Here is a 25117-nt window from a genome sequence, read left to right on the forward strand (position 1 = left end):
GGCTCAGAGGCCATGGCACTTCCCTAGAACAGAGAGCAATGGTTTGATCTTGGAGCACCCCTCTTCTAGAAGAGCCGCTTACCACAGCCAAAGAGACCCCTCCCCCCACCAAGAAGAAAGCAGCCACTGAACAACCATAGTGCAGTAGTGAACCTCTTGGGTAAAGAAGAATTGTTTGGTAATCTCAGTGCTGTCAGGTGTATGAGGACAGAGGAGAATCTGTAAAGAATAGGCCAGACTATTCGGTGTATGTGTAGGCAAAGGGAAAGAACCGTAACTGGAGAGAAGGATCCAATCTATTCTATAGAAAGTTAATACTAACACAGAAGAATTAACACCAAAATTAAATCACTCGAAATATTAAATCTGAACAAAACCTTCAACTAAGACAAGAAAATGTTACTCTATGAAAATTATGCAATCACTTGTTTCACTGGAATTAATTTGATAAAAGTATTTAATTTTGATAATTAATGAAAAGAGTTAACACTTAAACACTAATGATTTAACACTTAATGAAATGTACACACATGTAACTGTTACACTTACGTCTTTTGGTTCATAACAAGGTTCAGAACAGTTAAGCAAAATTTTTAATGCACTTCACTGTTTAACCTAAATCTCACAGGGCCAGTTACAAAATCTATGTTAAAGTACTTACATTAACGTACTACAGTTGAATTAACATCCAATAAATTCCACCAACGTTTGAACAACACTAGATGCGATATACGTTGGGTAAAGAAAATTATTCACGTTTGAGAGGACACACACTTGAGAGGAGAGAGAGCAGGCAAACTTTGGCTCTTTCAAAGGGATATGCTGGGTCTCTTCTTCTGCTTATGCATTCCTAGGGTCTATATATATGTATTTATTTAATTATTCTAGATCCTTCTAGGACATGGTCTGGAAGCTTGGGGGCAGGCTTACGGTGACAAAGTTGCCAGCTAGTCAAGTAGCAGACGAGTTCCAACGAACATGTCGAGGCAACTCTCCTTCAACTATCTCCGCACACCTACCTTTCGATAATAAGAAAATAAGAGTAAATCTAATTCAAAAATTTTCATGCATTTTCTAACCACATGGAAACTTAAAGACGACGCAATTCCTCGTACGTATTCCTCGTGTTTGTCATAAAGCATACCTAAATGAAATTACATAAGACTTGGTAACAAAACTGCATGAAATAAAAAGTTAATTTTTAAAAATAACGTAAATTTACAAACACTGAATTGGATGAAAAATGCAATTAAATGATTGTCAAAAGTCTTATGTAAAATAAATACATTACTTGAAGCTACATGAGTGGAATTCATCTCACCAGCTGGATATACACCTCTTAAATACACAAATAAAATGCATGAATAAAATATTTACTCTTACACAAGACCAGCTTCGTAAAAATACTTATAATATTTTAGCTCGTAGTTTGATTGTCAAGATACAGGAAGACCTAAAGTTTGATTCTGGGCTAGGCAGAGCAATTTTGGCAGGTTCTTTCAAAACCCGTTACATATGTTTTGGCGCGGGTGGTGTCTTATGCAGACGGTAATCGTTGGACCGTTTTCAAATTTCAGTCACAGTCATTTTGGAAAGGATGGGGTGACAGCCTAATCTTAAGTACTTGCTGAGAGATAGGATAAACACAGATAAACTGACACACATACACACAGACACACACACACACACACACATATATATATATATATATATATATATATATATATATATATATATATATATATATATACCTGGTAATAATTTTTACTTCTGGCAAGTTTAAGTTTAAGGATGGAAGAGGACAAGATTACTTCGGATCATCTTATATCTTTATACTATAAACCAATATTTTGGCAAACTTTACAAGTTGAGGCGGTTCTTCGTTGCAGACAATTAAATAATAGATGATGAGAGGCGGTGAATTAGACAACTTTTACATTGTAAGAGGATTTATTATCTAAGTTAATTTTCACAGAAACATGAGCAGAAATCTTCTTCAAATTGAGTGAAATAGAACTTTAAATCTTGGGAACTGCAAAACAGAAGTATAAGTCTCTAGCTAACTTTTAAATTCCTGAAACAGTTTTACACAATGGTAGTCAACCAAGAAACACTTGTAAATTACACACACACTCGGGGAGAATGGATACAGAGCAAGTTACTGTTAATCTTCTTCCATCAGTAAAATAGCATTTTATTTCAAGTCCCAATTCTGACTTACCAACTAAATATTACATTCTTAATTTCTATCCACGTCAAGCTAGAGGGATGAGCACACATAATACTTGTCTCACGTTGTAAGTCTAAGGCCAAAGTTACTACTAAGATTGCAACCCAGTGGAGTGTCGTTTGGGTGTAATGATCGCCCAGTGGCGAGGTCGGCACGCGCCCGTCTCCCACACCCGACTCCCCTCACTCTACTTCCATGGGTGAGTTTTTATGGCACTTGTCTCTTTGGGGGTCAGGTGCTTCTACTAGGAGATAAGTGGTATCCTTTTGCTATATGACATCTGCGATCTAGGTCACCCCACCTCAAATCCCCCAGCTCTTCCAACCTTCCTCATGCTTTGACCTGGTAAGTAAAAGAACGACAACAGTTTACATTCTACATTAATGGTGCAACCCTTTCTTCAGGCCCGGTGGCTTTTGACCTAATTTAGGATAAACTGATTTACACAATACCCAAATACTTTAAAATATTTTTTCTTTTAACAAAATTCCCCCCTACCAAGTTCCAGTCCCACTTTGGACTGTGGTAGTTTAAAAAAGAATTACTAGTACATACTCTACGTTAAAAGTTAACCCCAATTAAGTTTTGTGTGTAAAAAACTTAATCCAGTTAATAAGTACTAAAACGAACAAACCCAAAAATGAGACTGCTCTGAGGTGCTTAATCTTTCTCACACAATGTTAAACAATCCTCTAAAGAAGGAAACAAACTTTATCAATCAATGAATGAAAATGTCATGTAAAAAAGGAAATAAGATACAACAGAACTGAATTAAGAAATTTCATACACGTCATAACAGTAATCATACATACAGGCAAACATGAGGAAATAGGAACTGTGATAATATTAATACATATGGGTAAATAAGAACTGTAATAAAGAAACATCATTACTAAATACAAATCATCAATGGAACTGAAATTGTGGAAAGATAAACTATCAACTAAAGTTATAGAAAGATAAATTATCAACCAACACTACACATGTCTGTAATCAGGACATATATATGCATGGATATTGCATATCTTATTAGGGAAACATATCATAGAGGACAGTGACAGAAAAATTACAACTTTTGCAACAGAAAGTAAACTTCATATTTTAGAATACTTACCTTGGCTAAATCCTACAGTCCATTAGTGAATGCAGTCCTCGTACAAAGATACTGAATGCCCTCATATGCCAAGCCTACACTCTGGCTCATTCTTTGGACTCACAGTCTGAAAGAGATCCAAGATATAATACTGGTAAACACGAATACATTGCACAATCATTATGTTCCTAACCAAAAATGATAATTGCTGGCAAAATAAAACTCTTAAATTACATAAAAGAAACGTTTCACTAAAAAAAAAAAAAAAAAAAAACTTGGAAAATCTACACATACACACACATTCTCAATATTCACTCTCCATAGATACTTTCGTATCCTTTGGGTATACCTGTATCCACTAGTCATTATCAAATAGTGACAACAATAGTCATTAAGAATGGCCATAATATACAAAGAAATCACAGTAAAAGAACATCACCATTGAACATTATCGAACATAATGACATATTATTCAATATCTTTAAACAGCTGTATCCTAAATCAATGCACATCATCAAACTGTTAACCAACTGTATCACAGTAATAAAAAGTATCAATCAAGCAAAGCTTTATTCCTCCACTCGGAACACTTCTGCAGGCTTCTGCAGGTATCCATGCAAAAACAACAAAATGGTACTAGAACAACTCATTTGGGAGATGCCTATACTCTGCATTAAGTGAGGCATGCCTGGGATCCCCGGAACCACTGCCACTGCTGGAGTGTTCCCCTCACTCGTGTTCATTGCGCGAATTCTGGCGGGCGGTCTTCCTCAAAGCATCATGCTCTGAGTGTAACAAAGCATCCTCTACCGAGATAGGTTTTGCCAGCATAAAGAATCGGGCTCCTCCCCCCCCCAACCGGGGTCAGGTAGGACACAAAAAAGCGTCATAACAGAACACCAGTCCAGCCAGACAGTGAACAAACAAAATAATCCCTAAATAACGACAACAGTTATGCCCAAATTTCTCAAGTTTTAATCTATATCTGTCAACTTACAACAAGGGACATTCTCTCTCTCTCTCTCTCTCTCTCTCTCTCTCTCTCTCTCTCTCTCTCTCTCTCTCTCTCTCTCTTTTGCATGCTTTCCCTAAGCACGTCCTCCTTTCAAGAAGGAAGTTATGACAACATCGTCATTGCGGCTGTTTTCAAACTCTCCAGATGCCAAATCGATCGAATGCCAAATTGGGCAAACTGCAGACACATTGCTTGTGTCGGCGATTGCAAACGCGCATTCTGGCACAAGCTTCTCAACAGAGACATGCACTTTACATACATTGCCTTTCGCAATACTCTGATACTCCTTTTTTCTTTTATTTTGTGTTGTCTTCTTTCTTTCGCTTGTACTCAAACTAGGCAAATAACCAACAATCATTCTAGGACATTTATTCATCCAAGTTTGCCATACATTACGCAAACAAGGTTTCTTTGCGCTAACAACACACCAGAGAGAAATAATTTTAAATAAAAACTTCCTAGTGGAACTAAGGATAGGGAAGAGGACTCCGATCAGATTTACGTTAAAACTCAAATAACAAAAGATGCAAGGTGGAAAACGTAAATTTACGTTAAAACTGAACAGTGTAAAATTTCGCAACAACTAAATTGTATACAAGTTACGTTAAAACTTTATTCAGAACATAACACATTCTTCATAACCTGTCACAGATGTTCAATAAGAAAAACTCTTTAACCAATTCCCACAAAAGTACTAAAAAGAAAAAAAAACTTTTACTTCCCTGAGGTATTTATGGGGCAAACTATTCTATCTGTTTTACTCACAATGGCTGAAATAACGAATACTGTAACTAAAACACATACATTCTCCAATTGTTTGGCTACTCAAAGAAGCACCTCCAGCATAGGCCTAACTCCCCTAAGAATAGGCAGTGATAACTGATTCTGTAAACTAATCAAGACAGCATATCATAACTGAAACTCTGATCCTTGGTTAAAAAAGGAAAAAAAAACTAATTCTTGCTTACTTAATTTTCCACAGAATTATCTCACAAAACTCTGACACTATCAGACAAAGAAATAATTTCTCGCTTAGTCATTCCCATCTCTTTTTCTTTTATTCTGCGAATATATTGACCCCGCTCTTACGCGTGCGCACTCTCCTCTCTCTCTCTCTCTCTCTCTCTCTCTCTCTCTCTCTCTCTCTCTCTCTCTGCGCTTCTCATACACTTACACACACGATCGTATGCAAACACAATTCTTCTCACTCAGGCTTATATGAAACGAATCAGCTGACTCTCATTTTGCCTTAATTATCAAAATCTTTCGCAAGGGATAGTGTGTCCCATACTCAGAGCATAACGGTTCAGATTCTACTAACTTCTTTCACACTGTAACTGATATTTTCACAGTTTTCACACAAATTTCGTAATTTTCTTACATTACTTGTCTAGCACAAAACTTTTGACTAAAAGATCAGAAAAAAAAAACCTGAGAACTATAGCATGCAAAAGAAAAAAGAAAAGTGAAACTGAAATGGAAAAATAAAAATGAGAAATAAAACAAATCGAGACTGAAAAATCAAATTGAGCTCAAAACCTTGAAATTACGTCATTAAATTATACTTAAAACTGGACATTATGCCATGCACGAACTACGTAAAAAGAAAACAACAGAACATAAAACACGTGTAGAAAATAAGATAAAATATATCTTATCTGTTTCTTTTTCTTACTTAAAAAGATCTCTGAAATTTGTTTAGTAATTATTAGTAGTACTCAATGATAACGTAAGTTGTGTGCTGACAATTAGAGATTTAATTTCCCGATATTATGGTCGTATAAACAACTGTTAACCCAATCAAAACTTTAAGTAAAATTTCGACTTCGAGTTTTCTTCAAGTTTTTTTTGTTAACCTTCGGTAGTTGTTTCCCACCCGTCAACAGCTCGCCGCTCTCCTTACCACGTCTTGTGTTTGATAATGAAAAGTATTTTAGAAGGTTTTACAGTGATATTTTTGAGGGATCTTAGTCTCTGCTAATATGGGAAAATAAAAAGTGTACATTGCTGAACGAATGCAATGCTCTCCGCCTTTGCAAGATATGGCCGTCTGTTATTCCTGGTACTCTACAGCTCAGGTCAGCAACATTGACGGCGAACTATTGAGGCACATAAGACGTCTTGCTATTTTGAGGTTGGCCTCAATATTATGTTGGCACACATCAATTGAGATATTAAAGTAATTTTATCGCTGTCCATATCACTAGTCCCGTAAAATTAAATCTCGTAACTTATATGTTTTTGAGATCTTTTTATGCATTATCCGAGTTTACATTCATGATGGCATATTCTCAGCCAGGTTTAAACGATGTATATTTATCTGAAGTTCGGTGTTTTTGAGAGTTATGTGGTCTGATTTTGTATTTGTATTTTTGGATCAATTATGTGGATCTCGTAATATTTATGGCAGGCTAGTTTTTTTATATTTCTTTTTCGATAGAATCGATAGGTAGTGAGAGACTCAAGATGAGGGGACATGGGTCCAGTGCCATGGACACAGCATCTGTGTGGCATCAGTATTTAATTAGTGACATTACTGAGACACTATATTATAATAAATGTTTAACTTTTTGCTACTCTGTTCATTGTCTCCTTGAGGTTTTCTATTGCTCCGATTTTTTAATATGGCGCCCAACGTGGGGTTGTGATAGTGTCTGATGCCTACCCGCATGTTGTTCCATTGGTTCAGAGATGTAGTTCTCTTTTAATTATTAGTTGTTCCGCAACTGGAATACAAACCACGCTATTTGGTAGCGGTATTACTTTCGGTGTAGCTGAAATGACAATGACGAGCCATTAATTTTTAAGATGGTTAACTACCCACACCGCTAGTTAGCGGGGTAGGGAGGGTAGCTGGCGTGACCACTCCTTGGGATTTTTCCCAAGATCTTGGGATTTCAAGGCTTACCTTGGGAACTTGGGAATTTTTGCTCAAAATGTTCATAATCTTGGGATTTTTCACTAATTTATCTTTGTTACTTTTTTTAATATTATAAACCAGAAATTATACAAACTTCAATAGCATTTGTATGTAAAAACTACCTCAAAGAGAGCTTCTTGTGTCACCCAGCTCATGATTCAGTAATACATATATATATATATATATATATATATGACAGCATGACTGTAAGTTAGGTAACGTAAGCAATTGTGAGACCGTACGGGAATCAGACATGATAAGAACGCACCATAGACATCGACTCATTTGCTCATGTCCCGCGATTTAACTTTTGAAGTTCAGTTACGCAGCGTAAGCTCTCTTACGCGTGTTTGTGCATTGTTGAAAGTAATACGGCCATGCTATTTGTCTTTCATATAGTGACATTTTTGTTGGGGCTGAATAATTCAACAATGAGTGACTCAGATGATCCTACACCAGGCTGTAGTGGAATTAGTACACCACTGAAAAAAAAAAAGGTGAAAACATGGTATCAACAATCTTTCAACCAGGAATGGCTGAAAGATTCACAGTTCAAGGACTGGCTGAAACCAGATGTGAATGATAAATATGCGGCTTATTGCAGTGTTTGTGATACTAAACTAAAAAACTGTAACAAATCCGCGCTTATGCTTCACAAGGCTTCCGGAAAGCACATGAAAAACTTTAATGCCAAGAAGACTTTTGTGAACATTGAAACCTATTTCAAGAAGATTCAGGCGAGTGACTCTGAAAATGAAGTAGCAAAGGCAGAGCTCCTACTTACTGCATATATATTAGTGTTCTACTGTTATTAACACACATTGAGTATGTGTTGTTTGAGATGTTGAGTCTTGAAATAAAGTTCATCATTGTAACTTTAAAATGGTTTATTCTCTAAAAACAACAGTGTTAAACATTTCCATCACAGGAGTGTAGCTGGTTTGGTCGGATGACCAATTCAGGTGAAGTATAGATATGAACTGCCTAAATTATCGATATCACAGATATCGTATGTTTAGTTGTCTCAGCATTTAAACACAATATGTAAACTTTACATTCGTCTCGGAAGACACCTGCATCCGGTGACAACACAATCTTTCACACGGTATGCATTTGTGTTGATGCTTCAGAAAAATGTTACATTGCTGAGGGATGCAAAATACATCCTGTTATGATTTTATCTGACTACAGCAAATCTCACGCTAGCATCTTCATCCACAATGACATATTACGTCTTGTGTTTTAAACATGTAATAACTAACTATTACATTAGCTCGGCCAGCTATCTCAATTTAAAAAAAAAAAAAAAAATGACACGCCAAAATATATTTACTAGGTGTGACTGGATATATGTATTATTCTTTGTTTAACTTTAGCCATAAGCAATTGAGGACGAATGTCCAAATAGGCACATCAAAAAAAAATAATAACAATAATGCATATGAAAAGATATTACGAAAGCAAAGAAAAAAAATGCATGATAAATACAGATCACATATATGGTACATTGCTAGCAAATGATTATATGGTACCAAAAAAAAAAAAATACTGATATACATATGATTCGGTAACTTGTTAAAGAATAATGGTTACCTTTGTCAGAAACATTGATTAACACAATACGGTAACTAATAAAAATATTTGTTACCTTGGTAAAGATTCAATTTTAGTGCACAAACACGAATTCCTGGTACGTACACGTACCACGGTTTCGTACATATATATATATATTTATATATAGGGCTGATATATTTTATTAGATGCCCATAGATTCTGTTATTTTTATTTTTTTTTCTCTTTTCTTTTAACATTCCGGCTTATATATTTTATTAGATGCCGAGAGAAAAAAATGATTTATATTTTTTTTAAATGTTTTTTAAATGTATTTTTAACAATGCAAATGTTCAATAATTTCTTCACTTACATATTACTAGCGTACTAACTGATTTTCGTACACACACTATTTCCAGAGCATTTTACTCCTTTAGCGAATGAGGTGGCCACTTCAAACTGCTTTAAACTGAATTAAATAAGGAGTTTTGTCTAGACATGGCAAAACGTTCTGTTTTAGCTGCCAACTGTTCCGTAACCTACGCCAAACAAGGATGTTCACGGCGATAAATATCATCACCGTCACACTTAATCCTGCTAGTAGTATGGGGTGAAGAAATTCCTTATAAGTCGGTGACAGGTGGTCCATCTCGGTCAATTTCATCAACCGCTTGGCTACCTGTTTGTTGTATGGGAGAGGTAGTGCTGGCATTGTAGACGTCCACGTGAAGTTCGCGAAGTAGGCTCGTTCTCTGATGATAGTCCTTACCCCGGTCACCATGGAATTAGGGGAAGTCCCGATACAACCATCTGCTGCAACAAAGATGTTTGCAAAGGACGTGGATCCGTCCGTGCATGATACATTGAAGCCGTCCTTGTCGTGTCGTATCCACAAGCCATTGTTCAGTCTGCAATTGAACTCATTATTGTCAAAGGGATAAAGCTTATCCAGACAATTTTCACTTGTATTGGAGAGAGCACCGTCTAGCACTATACCTAACTCGCATGAATCCATTAAGTTTTTATGGAATTCAAATGAGTCAGCTGTACATATTTTTCTATCCATTGCGTCTGAACAGTGAGTTAATTGATTTAAGTCTTTAATGACCGTATATGTTTCCTTGTATGGGGAAATCAATACGTGTCCTGTCAAACTGGATATTACTGGATTTGAGTGATTCGTCTTGAAAGTCGGAAATGGTGATATCCTGTAAGATTGCCAGGCATCAGAAGAATCAAAGGGAATTGTAATCATAATCTTGTTATTTTCAACGCTTACTGTAATTAGGCTGTAATAAAATTCTAACCTACGTTCGCCTAACAAAGGAACATAGCCTAGTTTATCCCTTCCGTTCTCCAGAACTAACTTTAAGTATTTTATAGGCAACAAATGGGGCGACAGTACACCTTTAGTTGCTAACGTGATAGCTTCTACACAATCCTTGGATTTCTCAATGAAATGTGCAATTCTGTTATTTATGTGATCTATCTTTGAATCATAATACGTTAACGTTGCCAACAAATCCTGTACTTCCATAATCTGACTGATATTACTGGAATGTTCATTTACTAAATCCATAATTTGATTGATTGAAGCTAACTGATTCCTTAGTTCTGACATAATCAATTCATCTTCATGAGTCAAGAACTCAATTTTCTTATTTTGATTACTAATCTTAAGACGATTGGAAATTCCTAAACCTAAACTTGCAATAGACCCAAAGATGTTTAATGCAGCAAAAATAAACTGATTTCGTCTTTCTTTATGTTCGTGTCCTACAGTCCACATCAAAAGGTCACGTGCCAAAGATTCTGTCTCGTAAGTCTTATTTTGCAAGTCATCAGATAGCATCTCTGCAACTTTTAGTGTCGATCCAAGCGAACTCTCTGTAGTCAAATGAAAATGTCTTCTATGCAACTCATCTAATGAGACAGAAAACCTTGAAATGGCAGTTTTTAAGCTAGTGACATCATTCTCTGGAAGAAAAATTGATAGCATATTCACTTCTACAACTACGTTGCTCGATGTAATAAAAACGTCTTCTTGTCTTTCAACTATAGTGCCATATTTAAAATCTATACTTTTAGTTTTAGAGCTCATCCCACACGAGAAAAATGTCTGAGCAAACAATATCACTCCCAACAACAAAAAATTCATATTGGAAACCTGTAACGAGAAAAATATATGTAATTACTCCTGTATTAAGAAGAAAACTTTTAATCACACAAATGAAAATTTTTCCCTCGCTTCTTTCCCTCAAATTTTTTTTTTTTTTTTTTTTTTTTTTTTTTTTATGTGAGCCAATGGTACTATTCTCTCATCCGTGGGTTGGGATAAGTTTTGAACTCTAAACCTATTGGCCGTTAATGTTTCCAAAATGTTAAATGGGCCTACAAACTTAGGTTTTAGTTTATAATTGAGTCCTTTACGCACATTTATCTGTATATATACATTATCACCCACGGTATATGTTTTAGTTGGCTTCACTATTTTATCATGATTCCTTTTCATTATGATTTGTGATTCTTCTAAATTCTTTCGAAGGATATCATATCGACTTTTGCTTGCATTTATACATTCTTTTAAAGGATTTGATAGATTAGTTGTAGGCGTTAATACATGGAAAGGCGTTCTAACTGGGGTACCATACAATGCTTCATGCGGTGACATTTTAATTGATATAGGATATGAATGATTCAGAGTACTCAGTGCCGCAGGTATTGCAATATCCCAGTTGGGGTCTGATCCCCCTAGTGTTACTCTTAATATATTTAAAACCTTTCTATTTGCTCTTTCCACTAGCCCATTCGACTCTGGGTGATATATCATGGTATTTATTTTCTTTATGCTAAGGAATTCACACAATGAGGTAAGAAAGTGATTATTAAATTCACCACCCGAGTCTGAGATTATCAAGTGTGGAATTCCATGTTTACAAATGTAACACTAGTAAAACTTCCTAGCGCATTCAATCGCAGTTTTAGTTTTAAGCGCTATTAGTTCTGTATATCGAGTTAAAGCATCTATAATTACTAAGAGGTGCTTATTTCCTCTGTCTGACTCGTAAAATCCTGTTAACAAATTAAATGTATTCTTTTAAAGGGTTGATTGGGCACGGGATAAGCCCCTAGGCTGACAGGTGTTTTCGTATGCCCTTTGTTTTCCTGACATGTGCGACAATTAGCTATGTGTCTTCTTATATCTGTAAGCATCGTATGCCAATAAAACAATGATTTGGCTTTCTGTGACATTAATGAGAACCTCGGGTGTCCATGTAATGGATTTGCATGCAACCAATTCAGGACAGTGGAAATAAGTGAGATTGGTACTACTACCTGGTCGTTAGTTACATTTGGTGTATTGCGGGTTTTCCTTGTCACAGTCCTACACAGAATATTATCTTTGATTATATAATTCTGCTGCTTATACTTTATATATCCCTTTTCCTTATGATTGCCTTTCAAAGCATTTATAATTGTTTCTATTTTCTGATCTTTTCTTTGCTCAGTCTGTAATAATTCAGCGCTCCAGCCTAAATCTTCTTGTTCAGATATCGTTTTAACAATAGGCATGGATGTTGATATATCTATTAATTCAGCTAAAGGCTCCGTACAAGATGACACGGGGTTGCGTGATAATGCATCCGCAATGATATTTGCTTTCCCAGGTAAATACCCAATTCTTGCGCCAAAATCTTGAATGATCAAATGCCACCGAGTTCGTTTAGGGCTGTGGTTGAAGCCTTTAAAGAACTCTGTTAGTGGTTTATGGTCAGTAAGAACCTTAACGGGATAACCGTAAATTATGAACTTAAAATGCACTAGTGAATTAACAATAGCTAGCCCTTCCTTGTCTATTACTGCATACTTACTTTCGGAAGTTCTCAATTTTCGAGAATAAAAAGCTATCGGGAAAAATTGTTTATCATATTGCTGAAGCAATACCCCTCCTACTCCTAAGTCTGAGGCGTCGGTTGTAATGAAGAATTCATTACCGAAGTCAGGAAATTTTAAGATAGGAGAACTACTCAGTTCATCTTTCAAGGTATTAAACGCCTGTTGATGCTGCTCAGACCATATGAAATCTACGCCCTTCTTCGTAAGATCAGTTAAAGGAGCGGCTATTATTGAATAGTTGCGTATAAAACGCCTGTAATATCCACTACAACCCAGAAATTGCTGTATTCCCTTGACATTAGTAGGTATGGGAAAATTACGTATAGCCGACACCTTATCATGGACTACTTTAACCCTGGATAGGTACGCTCCTCGGACACCCCTTTAAGGGTATACTCGGACGCGAACGACCCCGACGCCAAAAAAAATTCTTGAAAAATCAGTTTTTGCAGTAACCTCCTTTTTTCTTTTGCCAAAAAAAACTTCAATGAATGCTTAAAACAACTGTAAAGATAAATACTACTCATCTGCAGAAAAACTATTTATTATAAATATTTTAAAAAATTAAGTAGAAAAAAAAAAGACCTGACATAAAAATTCATAAAAAAAAAGTTTATACATATATACACAAATCCTTTTAGGAATTGATTCTTGAATGTTTAGGACACATCTTGATGTATTTTGGATGAAGTCAGACCCATGGAGGTGAAGATCTGAAATGAGAAAAAAAGGGTAACTTTTTTTGGCCAAAAAAATTTGTCCAAATTTCATGAATTTTTTTGGGTACCCAAATGAAATAGGAAGTGGCTAATTTTTTTAGGGAATAAACATATGTTATCCTAAAATAGAAATATGTAAAAAAATCTTCATTATTTTGTAAATTACATTTATATCAGGGGCCATATCTAAAGGTAATTTTTTGAGTACTTAGAAATTTCGTAAAAAAATACATATATTTAATATATAATATGATATTTATGCAGGTAAAAATATACCAAAATATCAAATTCTATAGGGAACAAGAATATATATAGATAGGGCAGCTTACGCTTCGGATATGTCCACAAAATGGCCGCCAACCACACTGACTCAGACTCCCTAATCTGCCACTTGAAATGTAGGAAGGGTATGTCAATTTCAAGGTGTTATTTACTAATCTAATTATTATTGGATATGCATAAAAATTGTATGGTGGGTTGCTGGATAATTGTCGATTATTTTACGACTATAAAATTAAAATTCTGACCCAAAAAAATTTTTTTGAAGGGAAATAAAATCGAAAAAAAAAATGTAAAACAATATAATATTTTAGCTAAAAAAATTTGATGATATTCAATCAAAAAAAAAGTAAACAAAATTTTCCGACAAATAAACATCTAGAGGAATCATTACTCTGTGATAGTTCCTTAGTACGTAGTAATTTTGAAAGAATTGGGAAAAAACGAAAAAATGGCAATCACCGGAAAATCGAACACATACCTATATATACGCCATATCTGGCTAAAAAAAAGATAGGCATGGGTAGCCAGATCATCTAGAAACACTTTCCAACACTATAAAAATATAAGTTTTGCGACACTACTTGCCAATTCCTTACGGTAACATGACTAAGCGAAAAAATGCAAAACAAATAAAAAGGGGCACTCGCGGAAAAATGGCTAACATTCTAATATACGGCATTTCAGAAAAAAAAAATTCAGCCACGTGCTAGGCAAACCATCAAGGCACATTTTCCGACAAATAAACATATAAATGAATCATTACTCTGTGATAGTTCCTTAGTACGTAGTAATTTTGAAAGAAATGGGAAAAAACGAAAAAATGGCAATCACAGGAAAATCGAACACATACCTATATATACGCCATATCTGGCTAAAAAAAAAAAGATAGGCATGGGTAGCCAGATCATCTAGAAACACTTTCCAACACTATAAAATTATAAGTTTTGCGACACTACTTGCCAATTCCTTACGGTAACATGACTAAGCAAAAAAATGCAAAACAAATAAAAAGGGGCACTCGTGGAAAAATGGCCATTCTAATATACGGCATTTCAGAAAAAAAAAAATTCAGCCACGTGCTAGGCAAACCATCAAGGCACATTTTCCGACAAATAAACATATAAATGAATCATTACTCTGTGATAGTTCCTTAGTACGTAGTAATTTTGAAAGAAATGGGAAAAAACGAAAAAATGGCAATCACAGGAAAATCGAACACATACTTATATATACGCCATATCTGGCTAAAAAAAAAATAGGCATGGGTAGCCAGATCATCTAGAAACACTTTCCAACACTATAAAAATATAAGTTTTGCGACACTACTTGCCAATTCCTTACGGTAACATGACTAAGCAAAAAAATGCAAAACAAATAAAAAGGGGCACTCGCGGAAAAATGCCCAACATTCTAATATACGGCATCTCAGATAAAAAAAAAGACATGCACGTGTTAGCCCAACCATCAAGGCACACTTTCTAACACATAAACATGAAAAAAAAATCAATAATATACGGCAATTCCTTACTACGTAGTAAATTTTTACAAATATTGAAAAAAAACAGAAATTGGCAACCGCAGTTAAATACCCAATATACCAATAACTACGTCGTATCTGACAAAAACAAAATCACGCATGGGTAGCCAGATCATCTAGACACACTTTCCAACACTAAAAAAGCAAAAGTTTTACGACACTATTTCGCAATATCTTACGGAAAAATGACTTGGCAAAAAAATGAAAAAAAATGAAAAAGGGGTACTCGCGGTAAAATGCCCGACATTCTAATATACGGCATCTCAGATAAAAAAAAAGACATGCACGTGTTAGCCCAACCATCAAGGCACACTTTCTAACACAAACATGAAAAAAAAATGAATAATATACGGCAATTCCTTACTACGTAGTAATTTTTACAAATATTGAAAAAAAACAGAAATTGGTAACCGCAGTTAAATACCCAATATACCAATAACTACGTCGTATCTGACAAAAACAAAGTCATGCATGGGTAGCCAGATCATCTAGACACACTTTCCAACACTAAACAAGCAAAAGTTTTACGACACTATTTGGCAATATCTTACGGAAAAATGACTTGGCAAAAAAATGAAAAAAAATGAAAAAGGGGCAATCGCGGTAAAATGGTCCTCGTGGTGATGAACGACATTTTAACTAAAAAAAAAATCATGCACATGGTAGCCAAACAATCCACCAAGACTTTCCACAACTGATAACCTATACAAGTTGCACCATTCTACGACAATTTCATAATACGTAATAACTTTGATAATTATGCAAACTACCTTAGAAGGGTAAACTCGGTCGCGAACGACCCCGACTCGTCTCAGAAATCGGGGAAGGAGTACAGCTACAGCAATGCACATCTGGACACTACTAGAGCGTGTAGGGGAGACACCTCCTGCAGGTCGATCACCCATAAATTCAGTCACGGGGCTGAGTCACGTGAGAAAAACCTGTTTTTTTTTGACGCTCGGGGTCGCGAACGACCCACCGTACCTATCCAGGGTTAAGACCTTGGCTTGACACCATGAAACCCAAATATATTAATTCTGTTTTGAAAAATTCACACTTACTAATCTTTACCCTTAAGTTATGTTGTCTTAATCTCTCTAGTACTAATTCTAACTTACGTAGATGTTCTTCTAAGGTGTTGGAAAAGATTACAAGATCATCCATATAGGCATGCAATATATCCCCTAACAAGTCTCCAAACACTATGTTAATCCCTCTTGTAAATGTTATAGGAGCACAACGTAAACCAAAAGGCATTCGTAAAAATTCATAATGTCCCCTGGCTGTGCTGAAGGCTGTGTATGGGATACTATCTTCTTCTAATGATATCTGGTGAAAGCCTTTAAGTAAGTCCAAACTGGTAAAATATTTATTCTGACCTAACAAAGACAAAATATCGTCAGTACATGGCACTGGGAATCGATCAGGCATCGTCTCCTCGTTTAGACGACGGAAGTCTACGCAGATACGCCATGTTCGATCTTTTTTCGGTACAACTATTAATGGAAAATTATAAGGGCTGTTTGATTTCCTAATGACTCCTTCTTCTAGCATTTTACCTACTTCATCATTTATTTCATTCTGGAATTTCATAGGGAGTCTGTATGAGGGTACATAGATAATTTTCTGCTTGTCCTTTAACCTTATTTGATGCTCGATCACATCTGTTTTTCCTAAGGATCCATCCGTAGTGGAAAAAACATCATGATATTTAGTTAAAAGTCCAAAAATTTTCTGCTGAATTTCTTCGTCTTGAATGTCTTTATTGATTTTATTTTTAATAGATTGCAAAAGGGATTCATCCGCAACTGATTGAGAGTGATTGATTTCAGCAACGGTAAGAATACGATGTTTATAAATTTCTACATCCAAGATATGTTGATTTTTGTGAATTACTAAAGTGTTATTTAAATGATTACAGACTTCAATATTACATTGTTGATGTGAGCTTACTGTATAAATAGCTTGTGTGACAGACAATCCATTAGTTTTCAAAGTGTCGGAAAGGATTAATATTTCAGATCCCGGTAATGTTTTCTTTATTTGCACTATTAAATTCGAAGGTACGTTTGGCTCGATAGATTGCGTGCAAGATGATATCACGGGTGAACGAGAATTCTGCTGGGTCGCGTATACTATTTCTTTATTAGTGAGACAAGTTATTGGTTCTTCAACGTACGTTACGGTTACATTTGTCGTCTCCTTTTTATCCAAAACTGATTTTAAGGTATTAGAAGACTTATAGAATTTCCCTTTGATATACACGCCGTGCTTGGCAGGGGCTAAGATAATGTTTTGATTTCCCATAGATGGGTATCCTATAATTACAGCTGGATACATATCAATGTTTTGTACAACAACAAATGTATCGGCAAACGTGCGTTTACCGACTTTGAATTGAACATGAGTTATGCCTATGACATTTAATTCATTATTTCCTATACCCGAGAGTCTAACTCCGGATTTTTCTATCGGAAAGTTCGAAAACGACAAATGATGTGTCCTCAAATCCATGATATTACGTGGACTACCAGAGTCAAAAAATAACGTAAAGGATTTGTATTCTAAATTTACAGCATATAAGGTTGGTCGTAACTCATTTTGGCTTATTATTGTATGAATTCGTTGCAAATCTACGGGAGCATGCACTGTTTTACTTAATAATTCGGCCGTGTGTTTCATAGGAAAATCTATTGCCTCACAATGATCTGATAAAACATTAAATTGATTATTCAATACTATTGATGTTGACATGAATGACCTTGACCCAACATCACTCTCTTCCCCACTGGAGTTAATTATGTGGTATTTGCTTTGCTCTGCACATTCTGAAAATTAGTCTGACCTTGCGAGGTCTGGTTTGACGACCCAGGCTCAGCGATATTCGAAGAAGTGTTTGTTTGTTTCGGACTCTGAACAACATTGACATTTGGTTGTTTCTTCTTATTGTTAAAATGAGGATTTTTCTTTTTATTTCCATATGGAACTGACTGTGGAATTGACTGTGTATTTCTGGGATTCTGTTGTGTCTTACGCGAGTAACACTGACTGTATGAATGAGTCAAACTATTATGGACAGAACAGAATTTCGTTCTGCAGTCCGCGATTAAGTGACCTTGACGTTTGCAATTATAACACGTCATTCCCGCTACTTGACTTTTATTAACTACGTTCACTGTTTGTGGCTTTGTTTCATTCTTTGCAAAAACTTGAGTTAACACGGGATCGAGATCTGGACACTTAGCCACGTGTTTTTTTATCTGTTTATATACATCCAATTCCGTACTTGCAGACGTTAACTTTTTATCAAAACACCGCACTAAAGCTTCAGGCAACATAAGTGTCATGCAAGTTAAATACATTAATCGTAAAAAATCTTTCACGGAGATGTTATCTCTAGTAACCTAAGTGGATTTACCTAAAATATCCTGATATTCATTAAGCCTATCAGCTATGAGAGCTGCTCTCTCAATAACATTAAGCCGATTCATAGTGGCTTGATTAAGTGTATTTCTTAATGTTAATACTACATCCAAGGCTTCTTCACCCCCATAGACTGCGCGTAACCTAACTTTGAAATCACCCCAGGTAACTGCTTCTTGAAATGAAACACCTCTTAAATACGCACTCGCATCCCCCTTAGAAAAATCTATAAAACTTTTAGCTTCTTGTAATTGTACAAAAGGGTCTACGATTTGTTTGGCATTTAAATGGGCATCGACGGATGAAATCCATGACTCCAAATTTTGAGGCAAGAACCCATTAACCCAACCCTGAAAATGAAGGATTGCAGACCTGGCATTTACAAGCGTCACAATCGGGAGAGGATTACTCTGTCCTACGCCACTAGGTCCAGGGGTGGGGCTCACAGGGGGCGTCATCACTGCTATATTTCTTTACCTATCTCTTCGACCCCTTGCAATTCTATCAAATATCTATATGAATACAGACGTCCACTGCGTAAACACATAAGCACCCACTGACAAAGATTATAATAAAATTCCCCAAAACAATGCTACTAATCCCAAGACATTTCCCGAGAATTTCTGAAAGAAAACCGAAGACAAAATATTTCCCGAGAATTTCTGAAAGAAAAAGGAATTAGCACAAAGAGAAAAAATTCTAGATGAGAATTCGGAGTTGAACACAGTTTCCTTTAATGAAAGGAAAATAAAATATTAGCAAACCACTCACCCCAGTAATAATCGACTAACGACTCGTGATAACTACACTTCACTGCCCAAACTGAAATGAATTTGAAAATTGTACTTAGCTTTTATATGGTTCTGTGTGATGTCGTCACATCCTCTCTCTCTCTCTCTTGATGTTTGGGTGAATGTTTCGTCCGAGTTTTCGTTGAATGTAGTGCTTCCTGGATATGTTTTGTAAGCGTTGAACGTCAGTCCTTGGGTTTCCTAGGATGTTGATTGAAGATCCAGTTCATCAGTTTGTATGTATAACATTCATCAAATGTTTTTAGACTTCAATGGACTATGTTACTTAGTCAAAATTGTAGATTCATTAACGTTGATTTCTTGAAGATCTTTCTCTGGTTTTTACAGCCTTATTTTTGATTTCTTGAAGATCTTCCTCTAATTCTTAGAGTATTATTATTAATTTCTTGAAGAGCTTTCTCTGATTCTTAGAGTTTTAGCGCTGCCACCATTTATTAGTGTGCTACTGTTATTAACACACATTGAGTATGTGTTGTTTGAGATGTTGAGTCTTGAAATAAAGTTCATCATTGTAACTTTGAAATGGTTTATTCTCTAAAAACAACAGTGTTAAACATCTCCATCACAGGAGTGTAGCTGGGATGGTCGGATGACCAATTCAGGTGAAGTATAGATATGAACTGCCTAAATTATCGATATCACAGATATCGTATGTTTAGTTGTCTCAGCATTTAAACACAATATGTAAACTTTACATTCGTCTCGGAAGACACCTGCATCCGGTGACGACACAATCTTTCACACGGTATGCATTTGTGTTGATGCTTCAGAAAAATGTTACATTGCTGAGGGATGCAAAATACATTGTTATAATTTTATCCGACTACAGCAAATCTCACGCTAGCATCTTTATCCACAATGACATATTACGTCATGTGTTTTAAACATGTAATAACCAACTATTACATATATAGCTGAACATAGTGTTCCCTTCCGACAAGCAGATCATCTAGTGGAAGTTGTAAAGAATATGTTTCCTAAATATGAACCAGCGCAAAACTTGAAATTAAAGAGAATGAAGGCTTATTATTTGCTGCAAGATGGAATTGCATGTGAGGAGAAAATGCTTGTGGCCAAAATTTGCAGGAATACATATTTATCTGTGATAATTGATGAGTGCACAGATGTGTCTATCTCGCAAGTTCTTGCTGTGATGGTGAGGTACTTTGTTGGAGACAAACACAAAGTCACAGATTCTTTATTAGGTATGATTGAGGTGGAAAATGCCACTGCTGAAGGGTTATATAAATGCGTGAAGGATCTGTTTCGTGAAAATGATATACCATTATCAAATATAATTGGGTTTGCTAGTGATAATTGTTCAAAGATGCTTGGGGCAAATAAAGGAGTACAGGCTTTGTTGAAGAAAGATGTCCCATCAGTTTTTGTTATGGGTTGTGTGTGTCACTCTTTAGCATTATGCTGTAGTGAGGCATGTAAACATTTACCATCATGGGCAGAATCTTTCGTTAAGGATGTATGTTGTTATTTTTCACGTAGCAGTAAAAGGCAACATGATTTTCAGATATTCCAGGATGTTGTGCATGTACCTAAACATATAATTCTGAAATTATCTCAAACTCGATGGTTATCAAGGGGGGCAGTTATAGCTCGAATTTTAGAGCAATGGGATGCACTGCTGCTGTTTTTCGAATCAGAATCAAAGACAGATAAAATTGATGGCACTGCTAACATTTTCAAAACAATGGTGACTTCAGGAACTAAGCATTTGTTGGAATTCCTTAACTATGTAATTCCAAAGATAGACAAAATGAATCTTGAATTTCAATCAGAATATTTTAGATTACCAACGCTCTTTAATACCATATCTGATGAATACAGAAGTATATTGGCTATGTTTGTGTCAGATAAAGTAATCAGTTCTGTAAACCTGGCTGACATTAATCCAAAAGATAAATCTGTCTACAAGAAAACTTGTGACATTAATCTTGGGGGCAGATGCAAAGCAAGTTTGCTTAAAGACCCACTGAAACACAATGATGAAAGATTTCGCCTTGATTGCCATGCCTTTTTAGTGGAACTATGCTCTCAAATGAGAAAAAGATTCTCATTCCGTAAGGACAGTGTTCTTTCATTAATCAAAATCATTGATCCAAAAGAAGCTCTTTCTCCTGAAAGGGAAGCAGATGCTATAGTGAATTTGGGAATCTGTTTCCCAAACATCGTAAAGGAAGAGGAACTCGATACTTTAGAAGACCAATGGAAAGATTTATTGTATTCAAAAGACTCATTACAAAACATATGTGAAAATCCAACTTCATTTTGGGTGGAACTTAAAAGAGTTACTGACGGTAACCTCAAGCCCAAATTTGAGCTGCTTTCTAGATTCATGTGCTGCCTGTTAGCCCTCCCTCACTCTCCTGCATGCGTAGAGAGGGTATTTTCAAAACTTAATGTTATTAAAACCAAACAAACAAACAGACTAAGTGTAACCACAGCATCAAACCGATTGCTTGCAAAGCAAGCAATATCCCGCCAAGACACACCCTGTTATTTGTGGCAGCCCTCAAAATCTCTCATTAATGATGTAAAAACTGGAAAGTGCCACAAGCGGTATGTGGAAAGAGAAGAGGAGCGACAAAAAGGAGAAATTACAACATTGTATGCTGGTGCTGCCGCTGATGAATCGGATAGTGAGACTGAGAGGGAGCAAATATTTCTTCAATAGTAAGGTATGTTCCTTAATGTATTTTATTGAAATTAATTGTATTTTATGAATGTTGGGATTTTTTTATGAATCTTGGGAATTTTTAGGTAGCAATCTTGGGAATTTCCAAAATCTTAAGTGGTCACAAATTTGAGCTCACTTTGGTTTTGGCTCGGATGGTGAACAGATGTTGCCGCTCTTCATCCTCGCCGACAATTGGCAGCCATTAATACCTTTTGTTTTTTCTTTTCTCTTAGACTTCTGCGACCAAATGCGCACCTGCCCTGGTCTTCCCGACCGCCCCTGTGGAACATTCATGTCTGCGGTCGAGACTGATCCTCACGCCCTTTGTCCTTGCAGAGGCCAACAATGTGATAGTATCAACAAGTGTAGGGAGGGGTCTTCCTTCCAGTGGGTGAGGTTTTCGCGACGGCGGAAGAAGTCCAAGCGGAATGTTTCTCCTTCGAAGGAAGAAAAACCCAAGGCCTCTTCTTCCGTCGCCCAAACCTCCTCCGAAGCTCTCACTCGGTCAGTCTCTTTCAAGAGACCGAGTAATAGCGTAGACTGATTTATTTCTGTCCAACCCCGGGTCTTGAGAGATGACGTTGCTTCCCCTAGCGAAGCAGCACCACCTCTCCCCCCGGGGGAGGCCTTGTCACTAACTACTGTTTTCCAGATTAGGTCCTCCTTGGGGCTCACGGATTCGCCCTCTAAGGAGGCTTTGCTTGATTACATCTGCATGGGTGCTTCTGTCAAGTAGTCATCGTCACCGTCAGAGGTAGATCCCCCGACACTTGTCGACGTTATTGTGGCAGAGGTGTCTCATGCGACTTCACGCATCTCCTCTGCCACTCCAGACTCTACGGTAGCTGCTGGCTTAGTTTCCCCCGTTTCTGACCATCCTTCGAGGGGGAAACTAAGTTCATTATCAGTCTCTCCTGCTAGTGTTTCTCTCCCTCGGGGGAGTTCACTTACAGAGACTCCTCTTTGTAGGATTGCTGATGGTCAGCTTGCTGATCCAACGGCCCCCAGAGGGCGCATCCGTCGGAAAGCTCGCCTTCCTCTTCGCCTTAAGAGGCTTTCCTTCACCTGCGGTGAGGAGGCGCCTCTTTGGTTCAACGTTGTCTATGCAGTCCTCCACAGAGGAGCCTCTAGATCGATCGTCCATCACTCCACCTGCAACCAGTCTTGTGACTTTGACTTTGGTCCTGGACCTCTCTGCAGATCGTTCGCGGTCTCCTTCGGTGGATGATCGTCCTTTTTAAGGACACGTCGACCATCCATTCGACAGACCTGCCGACCTTCCATCGCTGTTCCTGCATGGGCCTAACAAGGCTCCACCTAAGTGCGCTATTGTTCTCCATCGTACCGCACACCGAGCGGCCACGCACCCTGACCATCGCTCACTAGCAGCTCGTCAGGCCCCAACACTTCGGCGCACCACCCATCTCGCTCACTCCTACGCAGAGCAGCAACGTACCGCGCTTACGCGCCAACATGCACCTACCTGCCTACAAGATCAGAGATCTCCTACGCGCCATGCGCGCCCACATGTGCACACTCGCCCACATGCACACACGCGCCAACGATCTCCTGCGCGCCGGGGCTCTTCTGCACCGATGCGGCCTGTGCTCACGCGCCAGCGGCCACCTGCGCGCCAGCACTCGCCTGCGTGCCAGCGCTCACCTGTGCGCCAAACGTTCACCTACGGAATAGCGCTCTACCGCACGTCAACATCTGCGCCCCACATCACGCTCTCCTGAGCACCATCTTACACTCCAGCCAACGGGCCAGTCAAAACCTGTGCGCCATCACTCTCCTGCACGCAAGTTTGTAGGTTAGGCAACAACCCTGTTGCTCTCACCGGTGCGCCAGCGCTCACCAGCCTTGCGCTCACCAGCCTTGCGCTCACCTGGGCGCCATCTTTCTCCTGCGCGAACACAGAGATACGCATACGCCCTCTCTCTCCTAAAGACGCGCGCCAACAATCTCCTGTGCGGCCATCAGGATTCTCCTGCACGCTCGGAGACATTCTCCTGCTCGCGCGCTGATTCGCCTCATTTCCCTCTTCCCAAGCGCATACCACTGCGCATTGTGGGAGAAGGGAAACATGCAGAGGGGTTCAGGATCCCAAAGCTACATCCTTAGGCGAACCCACCCATTCCAGTAACTCCACCAAGGGAACATTTGGTCCTTTTCCCTTCAGGGGGTATGTCTGATAGTGCATCTGTCAGCCAACAGCCCTGGTTCAGTGCCTTGATCAGAGCCGTAACCCAGGCTTTCAAGCCTGTCCTGTCTGTTCTAGGTCATGGAACCATGGCTTTCTCTACCCCTTTGAAGAGGAAAAGATGAGTTCTGGATGCGGTCACTTCCCCGAGGGCGAAAATGACTCCATTCAGACTATCAAGGCAAGTTCCTCCTATTTCTCGGACTAACTCTCCATCCCTTTCGGACGAAGATCTCCCGTCACCTAGGGAACCACACGAAGAGAGATTTTCCATCGCACCAATGGAGGAAATCTCTCTTCATGCCGAGAGTTCCTCACAGTCCGGGAATAGAAGGGACATGCCACACTCATCAATGTTGGAGTCTTAATCCTTCCCCGGAGGTAATCTAAAGACTCCAAAACAATGCCAAAGTCATCCACCAGGCCTAGGAGGGAGCCAGCCAGCCACTCAGGGAATGTCCGTGACTCTCCCCAAAAAGAGCCTTTGAGGATAGGAGACTTCGTTGCAAGTCCTACAAAAGGAGGAGACCAGCAGGAGTCAGAACATGCATTTTGGCAGGTTCTGACTCTAATGAGGGTTCTCAATGGGTTTTCTGACCTGGAGATCACCCCTCAAGAGGACAAAGACACAGTCCTAGACTGTGTCTTTGGTACTCAAAAGCCCTCTAAGACCAGTGCACCCCTGCCCTGGTCTCAAGGGGTAAAGAGTACCAGGCACAAAATCGCCCAGCAGCTCCCCGAGA

General features: G+C 37.9%; 1 long non-coding RNA gene across 1 annotated transcript in view; it reads right to left on the reverse strand.

The window, feature by feature from the left end:
* Nucleotides 1-1967: 1967 nt before the first annotated feature.
* LOC137643759 (uncharacterized) overlaps nt 1968-25117 on the reverse strand; it is an 89645-nt gene continuing 66495 nt past the window's right edge. The window contains exons 2-3 of the long non-coding RNA XR_011045064.1: nt 3345-3450; nt 1968-2572 (exon numbers count right to left, since the gene is read on the reverse strand). This is a non-coding gene — a long non-coding RNA (uncharacterized lncRNA). The remainder of the gene's footprint in view (nt 2573-3344; nt 3451-25117) is intronic.

This window comes from Palaemon carinicauda, chromosome 1 (genome assembly GCF_036898095.1).
Source record: "Palaemon carinicauda isolate YSFRI2023 chromosome 1, ASM3689809v2, whole genome shotgun sequence".
In the NCBI taxonomy this organism is placed as follows: domain Eukaryota; kingdom Metazoa; phylum Arthropoda; class Malacostraca; order Decapoda; family Palaemonidae; genus Palaemon; species Palaemon carinicauda.